We start from the raw sequence: 8264 nt of genomic DNA, 5'->3' as shown, positions 1-8264 counted from the left end.
ATTTCTAGTTATGTGACATCACAGCTTTCACTTACAGAATTGTGTTTAATTGAATAGGTTCAGATTTAGAAATCTGCTTGGAAACTCATTGATTTTCTGGAAATGTGACCCATTACAAGAATCCTAGAAGACTGGCTTAGCAAAATAGGTCCAGGACTACTTTAATCTTTCTAGATGTCCCTAGACTTTGAGACAAGGAAGAACAAATTTCAAACCTCGGATTCTGGGTAGATGCCTAGAGAGAGTAGGGGACAGAACTTTTGCACCTCCCAGGGGTACCACTCAATCTCTGTCTTCAGGAATAGTGGATGAGGAAGGAACACGGATTTCATTGAATGAGGATTTTATTTTGTGTTATTCTTTTCCTTTTCCTATCCTTATTTTTGGATGAGGATTTATATCCATGTCTTTTTTTGTCCTAGGAAACTCTTCAGAAAGTCAGCAGTGAGGCTTGAGTGGCTGTGGTCACAGCTTTAGGTTGAGGGATTACTAGCAAAGATATAAACGTACTAGAGTGCAAGGATAGATGAGGGATAATTTTAATGAGCAATTTTTTGGAGTTGCTTTTGCATGTGTTATCTCAAAACAACCTCAAAACACGTTGTTTCATAGATGAGACAACTAAAGTCAGTAAGGTAAAGCCACTTACTTGAGTTTATGTAGAAGCTATTCTGGTTATTTTGTATTATTCCAACATCTATTTATCTGCCTTCCCTGACCCCTGGATATTGACTTCCACGGACTAGTCATCAGAGCTGCTTCTTCTGGTTTCTGGTGTAATTCAGTCAATGGGGCACCAGAAGGAGGTCAGAGCATGGGAGGAAAGTGATTCTGCTCCCTTCTTGCTTTGGCATAATTCTCAAAGTGGCCATGTCCCTTTGGGTGACTACAGCTCTGTCAAGCAGCCCCTTTCCCATGGCTCTAGCTCTCAACCGGGCTTCAACAACACCATTTACTCTCTCTGCCTCTTTTAGGCAAAGGAGTGGAAATGGATTCTTACTATTTCTAGACTCTAGGTGCCTCACATCTCTGTTGTTTCTCTTAACTCTGCACTATTACAGATAGTCCTTTTGTAAAAGTATCTTCCAAAAATTTTTGCTGGGTCTCTAAGTAACACATAAGTGTCAGACCTGAGACTTGAAATCAGGTTGTCTGATTTAAAACCATTGCTTTTTCTGCCATGTCACCTGGCCTTTCCACTGGAGTGCACTCTGTTTAAAGCTGAGTTGGGTGAAGGGGAGGGAAACTGGAGAGGCTGGAGGGTTCCAAGCCAGGAAGGCTTATCAAGTAAGGAAGTAGGCACATAACAGACTTCAGAGAAAGGTTGTGGGCTAGACCAGAATGAATAACTAGAATCAAAATTGCAAGGAGCAAAGCAAAGTGTATATTCAAAGTTGTAGCCAGGTATCAGAAACAAGGCGATAAATGGGAAAAAAAGGAACAGTCAGGATGAGGCAGCAGCAAAGAATAACATTGATTTTAAGGCGGTTTTGATGAAGTCATTTTTTACTTATTTTTTCCTGCTATTTTTAAAACCAGTTTTGCACAATTTATAGGTGAATGAGGGCACCTTATCGGAAAGAGTGGCAAAGGGCGACAACTAAGGTAAATCAATCATCTGTTCATCCCACAAATGTTTGTTGATGGTGCCTGCTAGGATGATTCCAGGCTAGAAAGAGTAGCTGAGTTTTAAACGTAACCTTTAAGATTAGAATATTAAAGAATGACTTTATAGGTTGTGGAGGTGCTCAGGTTAAAAATAATGCTGTAGTTTATGAAAAAGAAAATGTCATGCGGAGGCACATAAGGGCATGCTCAGGAACAAGGTTTAGGAAACATTTCTTCCAAGTAGCTACATTAAAAAAAGATATCTTTTCATCTATATACTTGCCTTTCATTTATGGTTTATGTTTGTTCATATCGATGTATTCAAGCAGTTACTTTCGGTCAGCCAGTTACTCTTATTTCAGGATTCGCTGAACACGTGACAAGTACCATGCTAGGCTTTAGAAATACAAAACTGTGAAGACTGGGACCTTGCCCTCGAGTGGAACACCCTCGATGAGGGAAGCAGGCACACAACCCATTTAAAGCTTCCGTTAGATAAATGCTGTGTGATAAAGGCTGTGTGGTATGTTGTGGGAAGAGGAAAGAGGAACAATGCTTGGGAGTGGAGGGAAGATAAACTCTGTGTCTAAGATGTACAGATTTCAAAGGACTGATGGCGAGTCTTCATGCAGATAAGGAAAGATTCCTTCATTTACTTTAGACTGGCCCTGATTCAGCGGTGGAAGGATGAGCTCTTCTATCTTGTTTTGTGCAACTCAGTCGTCACGGTTGTCTGCCTGCTTGCTAGGGAGGCAGCCATACTCTGGAAGAGGTATCAGGCAGTTCAGTGTGTCTCAACATTGACCATGTGGGAGTGCTTTTAATGGCTGATACCTGTGTAGGGGACTAGGTAGGTTAATGATTTGAACAGTTTACTGTAGCTACACTGTGGGTAGATTCCTCTCATGTGAAAAAAAAAATGACATTGGATTTCTCCTATTTCCTACAAATGTTTGAGTATATTTTGAGTGACCAACAAAGAAATGAAGGTCGACCTTCCTAGGCATCCAGCTGCTCTCACCCTCCTGCCTCATCCCACATGATCCACCATGCCCCACACATTCTTGTATTTGTTTGCAGCATGTTCTCTCCAAAGAGTGTTTTATGTGCCCCACCTTCCCCAACAGTCTCCTACTGAGTCTCATCCATTCTGCTGTCTAGCCTTCTCACATTAGAAGTTTCCTATTCTGGAATCTAACCCTAGCTCACATATTAGTGATAAAAGGTTAGTTTAGCTCTGCCTTTCCCCCCATATGGTCCTTTTATTCTAGAAGCACATCCTGTGGGGTGGGCCCCAAGTGTAGGGAATTTCAAGCTATTTTCAATATGAGGTATAGAAAGGGTTCTGATTGGCTGGTGGTCCTGACATTTGGATGCTAACCCACTTGCCACTCTTTTCCAACTTGGCAGGTGATATCCTATGTGTGTGTGTGTGTGTGTGTGTGTGTGTGTGTGTGTGTGTGTGTGTATATATATAGAGATATATATATATATATATATATATATATATATATATAGCTCTCTGGGTTCTATACACATGAAAGGGGAAGCTGCAAGTCCCCTTAGAAGCTCTCCAAAGTCATTTTCACTACACTTTGTTGGGCAAAGCATGTTGCAGGGGGAGCCCAGATCCCAGGGTTTACTCAATACACTTCGTCTTTTGATAAGAGGAACTGCAAAGAATTGTTAGCGATTTTTAATCCACTGTAGAGCTAATGAGCAGTTTATCTCTGTATAAAGTCAAGATTTTGAACCCTTTGGCTGGTCAGAAAACTAATACTGAATTGAAATAGGAAAGCAAAATAGAGGTTTATCATATACTCTCTCTGTAAAGAGTGTTCTGCTTCTAGATTAGTTCTTTATCTGGATGGATTGAGTTTCAAGTTTAGTCTTGAGCCCTCACAATATTAAATCAGTACTAAGTTCCAGGCCACTTCTGGAATGAAGTTTTGGCCTTAAGTCCAAAAGTAGAAAGCCATTATGGATTGAAACTCATAGAGAAAAATTGTTGGGGCATTCTGATCTTGGGGAAAGTCACAAGGGTTTCCCTTATACAGAGGTAACTTTGGCCTATTATTTTCCCTCCTTTCTCTCTTGCCTCAAGAGCTAGGATAGCATTACTTAAGATTTGTGAATACAACATAGAAGGCTCCTCATTTAAAAGAACCACTGTGTAAATGCCTTCTTGATAGGAGGCCTTTTGTCTACTAAAATTGACAGAGGAACTTATTATTTTAATGCACAAGTATGAAAAGCACTATCTTTTTAACTTACATAATTCTAAGATTTAGTGAAATAAATTCGTTTTTTTTCTACAAAATTTTTCCCTACAAAATATATTTATCTTAAGTATTGAAGTAGGCAAGTAAACTAGTGGATTTCTCCCTCAGTATTAATTGATTCTCTGCCTTACTTAAGAATAATGTGGACGTGGTTCCACAGTGTAGCGGTTAGCATGTCTTCTTTACATGCAGGAGGTCCTGGGTTCATGCCCCAGTGGAGCCACAGTCCATGGTCTATGGCCACGCCTACCTGAACAAGCCTGATGTCTGATCTCAGAAGCTAAGCAAGGTCGAGCCTGGTTAGTACTTGGATGGGAGACCACCTAGGAATAACAGGTGCTGTAGGCATAAATAAAAAATAAAAATAAAAAAAAGAATGATGCATTGATGTTGCATGACTATGTGGTGAATTTTCATGATCATAAGATTGAATGATTTTTTATTAACATGGTAAATTATTTAAAATACGGTGTTTCTCATGATTTTATTATACTTAGGGCATGGTATTATACTTAGAAATTCAAGGCCACCTTGACTTCCAATAGATAAGTAATAACCCCAGATGTCTTCCCCAAATAATATTTATATGTATAGCTTGTTTTTCCTCCCCCGCATGTCTCTCTCTGTATAATATTCTTTTTGTTTTCGCTGCTGAAATTCACATCATTATATTACTTGAAATCATCACAATTAGAAATTTATTTTAAATGCAAATACTCCCAAGAAAGTTAAGAACGAGGAAATTAATTAGATTGTTTTCTTCTTAACAGATCTCTGGTATTTGGTAAGGGGAGAAGGTCCGACCTGTGAAGGCATTTCAAAATGAAAATACGTGGGACTTGTGTCTATTAAGTACGCTGAGTGACTATGAGAGATGGAAAACTGAGAGCAAAAACAAAAGCTGCAAGAAAAAGCAGCAGCAGAAAGGGAGGTATGAGTGTTTAAGGATGAACTCAGTTTTCTAGGTATGGCCCTGTGAAGCATTGGTACAAATTTAAATTAGACATCTTATTGCAATCCTCTTAATGTAGGAAGAATTTGTGTGAAATATTACACAATGGATTATTCTAAAATTAATTAAAAATTCTCTGACATTGATTAATCTAAAAGTTGTCATATCTAATGAATTAAGAAAGAAATATTGTCCAGAAAATGTACTTAAACATTGAAAGTAGATGAATATATACTCTCAAACACAAAAAGTAAGGTAAAACATACTGTACCATTTTTACTCTTCATCCATTTCTTTTTAAAATTAATTGTCATCGAATTGCTGATGTTATTGACACTTGTCAGTGAGGATTGTATGAAAGGGTTTTCTCTTACACAGCTGACTTTTAAATGCTTCATTGGAGAAATCCTCAGTGACAACATAAATACCTTTCATTAGATACTAGTACCAGTACCACATTTTAATTTAAAGACTGATCCAGCTAATGAAGACCATTTTGTTTAATTTATAGCCCTGAAGTTTAATACTCTACATTGCTTAATTTGAAGATAACAGTTTTGAAAATGTTAAGCAGATAGATTTTTCATCCCTTGAACATTATGTTGTCCTACAGCTACTCCAGCTATTGAATCAAGACCATTTATTATTTGAGGGTAAGGGCAGAGATCACTTAGACCATAATTTTATTCTTCCACTTTGAGCCTCAAAGCTGCCTTTCTCAAATCTCTAGTTAATATTATTTTGCCATGAAATTGTTGAGAGAGAAGAAATTTCTTAACTCCAAAATTTTCCTTTTTCGTGTACAAGCAAAGCTGGGGATCTAAATATAGAGTTTTACTGAAAGTCTTAGTGTAGTGAGGAATCAGGATGGAAATGGTGTCCTTGTCAGAGGGAAGAAGTAGAGCATCCTTCCGGAACTGGAGGGAAGAGAGCGGGAGAGTAGGAGAAAGAAGTCATAGCGCAGTCTCCTCCTGACAGTTCCTTTATGTCCCTTTTTATGTAGGAGGGGCGGAATTATTACGGATATCTAGATCCTTGTATAAAATGTCTATAAGAAACTTATAATAAAAGTTGGAAGATGAACTAAAATTCCTCCCTGTATTGGTGGGGCCTAATATAATAGGTCAAGGGCATATTTGTTTGGGGGCCAGAGATATCTTGAGCAGCACTCAAGTATAGGTAAAAAGTGACCAAAGGAGGTTTCCATATAATGCTGGCCCTGGCATGGCCTTATGTGGCAGCCATGGGGCTGCTTAACAAATAGTCTATCTATCTTCAGTACGATTCCTGAACATGTGTACAGATTTCATTTCTCTCCCCCTCTCTCCTTTTAAAGTTAGGTATGGAATGTATAAATTGAAAGAAATGAGCAGAAGGGACACTAAATTACTGCAAGATAAAAGCTTTAAAAGCCAGGGTCAGGTTTACAACATTCTCTTTGCAGTGCTGTGATGGTCATGAAAGCACATGAGAAAATGAATCCTTCCCCAGACTAGGTCCCTTTGGGACTGTGCTGAACAGCCTTCTCATCCCCACCCCTCACCCCTACTCTCCCCCTCCCTCCACCACTGACTATGTAGCATGAGTAAGAAACACCACTTGGTAGTTATTGGGTTACTGAGGTTTCCCTTAAGTCAGATTCTGATTCTGTCAATCAGCATAGGTCCTAGCATATATAAATCAAGATATATGTGCAGAAAGGGAATACATAAGAGAATAAAAATACGTAATCTCTACTAAAACAATAAAGAGGGAAATAATGGATAATTTATGGGGTAAGATTCAATAGGTCCTGATTGATAATGGGCAAGATTGATCGAAAGATAGAACAGCTGAATTTTTTGGAATAAGATATATTTACTGTTGTTGAATTAATAAGTATTTAAAAGTTAAATACAAGAATGGATTCTTTCATTTTATTATATCTTGTTAAAAAATGATTATCTTTAATTCCCAGTGGAAACATATAGGTTTTGGAGAACTTGAAAGGTTCGGTAGATAAGCCAATCAATCTTTCACACTTAGCAAATATTTCAGTCTTGTGCCATAACTCCTTCCCTCTGAAGTGCGCATTATCTCTGTGATCGTGGGCTCTGAATCACTAAGCCCAGGATCCTACACACACAGTGCTTTATGCTGTTACTGCCAGTCTAGGGGAGCAGGAGTACAAAAAGGAAAGCTGTTTCCACATGAACCTGAGGTAGGAACACATTTAAAGAATCCTTGAGAGACAAAAGTGTATACGGGGAGGAAATTTCCTTTTTTTTTTGCGCCAGCTTTTAAAAATACAGAACAAATTTCATTTCTCTCTAATGGCAAGTTATACCAGCATAAGGTCTCTGTACTGAACTGAAATTTCAAAAGCAAATTGGAATCTTTGCCTGGAAATTGGTAAAACTTCTGATTCTTAATAAAAGTTCTAGTTTAATTTGACCTGCAAAATTCATAGAATTCTAGAACTGGAAGGACTCTTAGAGATCATCTAGGACATATTATTTTATTTTGTAGATAAGGAAGCTGGGACTTGAAAGATTAAATGGCTTGCCTAAGGCCATACTGGCAAAGCTGAGACTAAAGATCACTCCCTCTCATTATTAGGATACTTTTGACTACATCAATATTCTGAGTGCTATTTCACTTAGCATCCAGTGTTTCATCACCCATGCTACTGTAGAAATCCATATTCTTTTGTTTCATATCAATGGAATCTGAGAACAGTTCATTCATTCACCAGTTCATTCATTCATTCACTCACTTATTCAGCATTTCTTTTCTTTTTCTTTTTTTTTTAAAATACCTACAGCACCTGGTATTCCTAGATGGTCTCCCATCCAGGTACTAACCAGGCCCAACCCTGCTTAGTTTCTGAGATCAGATGAGATCTGGCATGTTCAGGGTGGCATAGCTGTAGACTCAGCATTTCTTTAGTACCTTTTCTGGGCATTGTCCTTGATCCTCACTACTATTTTCAAGCAAAGAAACCTTTATATAGTTTAAAATAATTATGAATGTATATGTTTTCTTGGCTTAAGCACTGTAATTCTGGTTCTTTTAATAATTTTCATTGACTTTCATATACTTGTATTTGCAAAATCTAGTGTCAGGTAACATGAATATAATAGAAGAAAGATTTAATATTTCTGCATTTACTTTCTTAACTGAAGCCCACATCTTTTTATAATACAGCACTCAAATATGAATTTGCTACTGCAGTGGCTATTTTATTTTCCAGTCATACTTAAGAAGTAAAATTACAAACTGCTTAAAAAAACAAGGCAATGTGTTTATTTCATATATTATCCTATACTAGTATTGCTGAAATTTATTTATTTTCACATTACTGCAATGTATGAAAATCACTGGATTCTTCTTCCACACTGCCTATTAGTGAAAGTGCTGAGTGTCCACTATGTGGGCAATAA

The 8264-nt window shown here is 37.8% G+C and overlaps 1 non-coding gene across 1 annotated transcript; it reads right to left on the bottom strand.

The window, feature by feature from the left end:
- Nucleotides 1-7636: 7636 nt before the first annotated feature.
- LOC120596395 (5S ribosomal RNA) lies at nucleotides 7637-7755 on the bottom strand. The gene has a single exon (XR_005651145.1). It is a non-coding gene; the product is annotated as a 5S ribosomal RNA (ribosomal RNA).
- Between the last annotated feature and the right edge of the window lie 509 nt (nucleotides 7756-8264).

This window comes from Pteropus medius, unplaced genomic scaffold (genome assembly GCF_902729225.1).
Source record: "Pteropus medius unplaced genomic scaffold, Ma_sr-lr_union100, whole genome shotgun sequence".
In the NCBI taxonomy this organism is placed as follows: Eukaryota; Metazoa; Chordata; class Mammalia; order Chiroptera; family Pteropodidae; genus Pteropus; species Pteropus medius.
The sequence above is the reverse complement of the archived record's forward strand: the minus strand, read 5'-3'. Positions and strand labels throughout refer to the sequence as shown.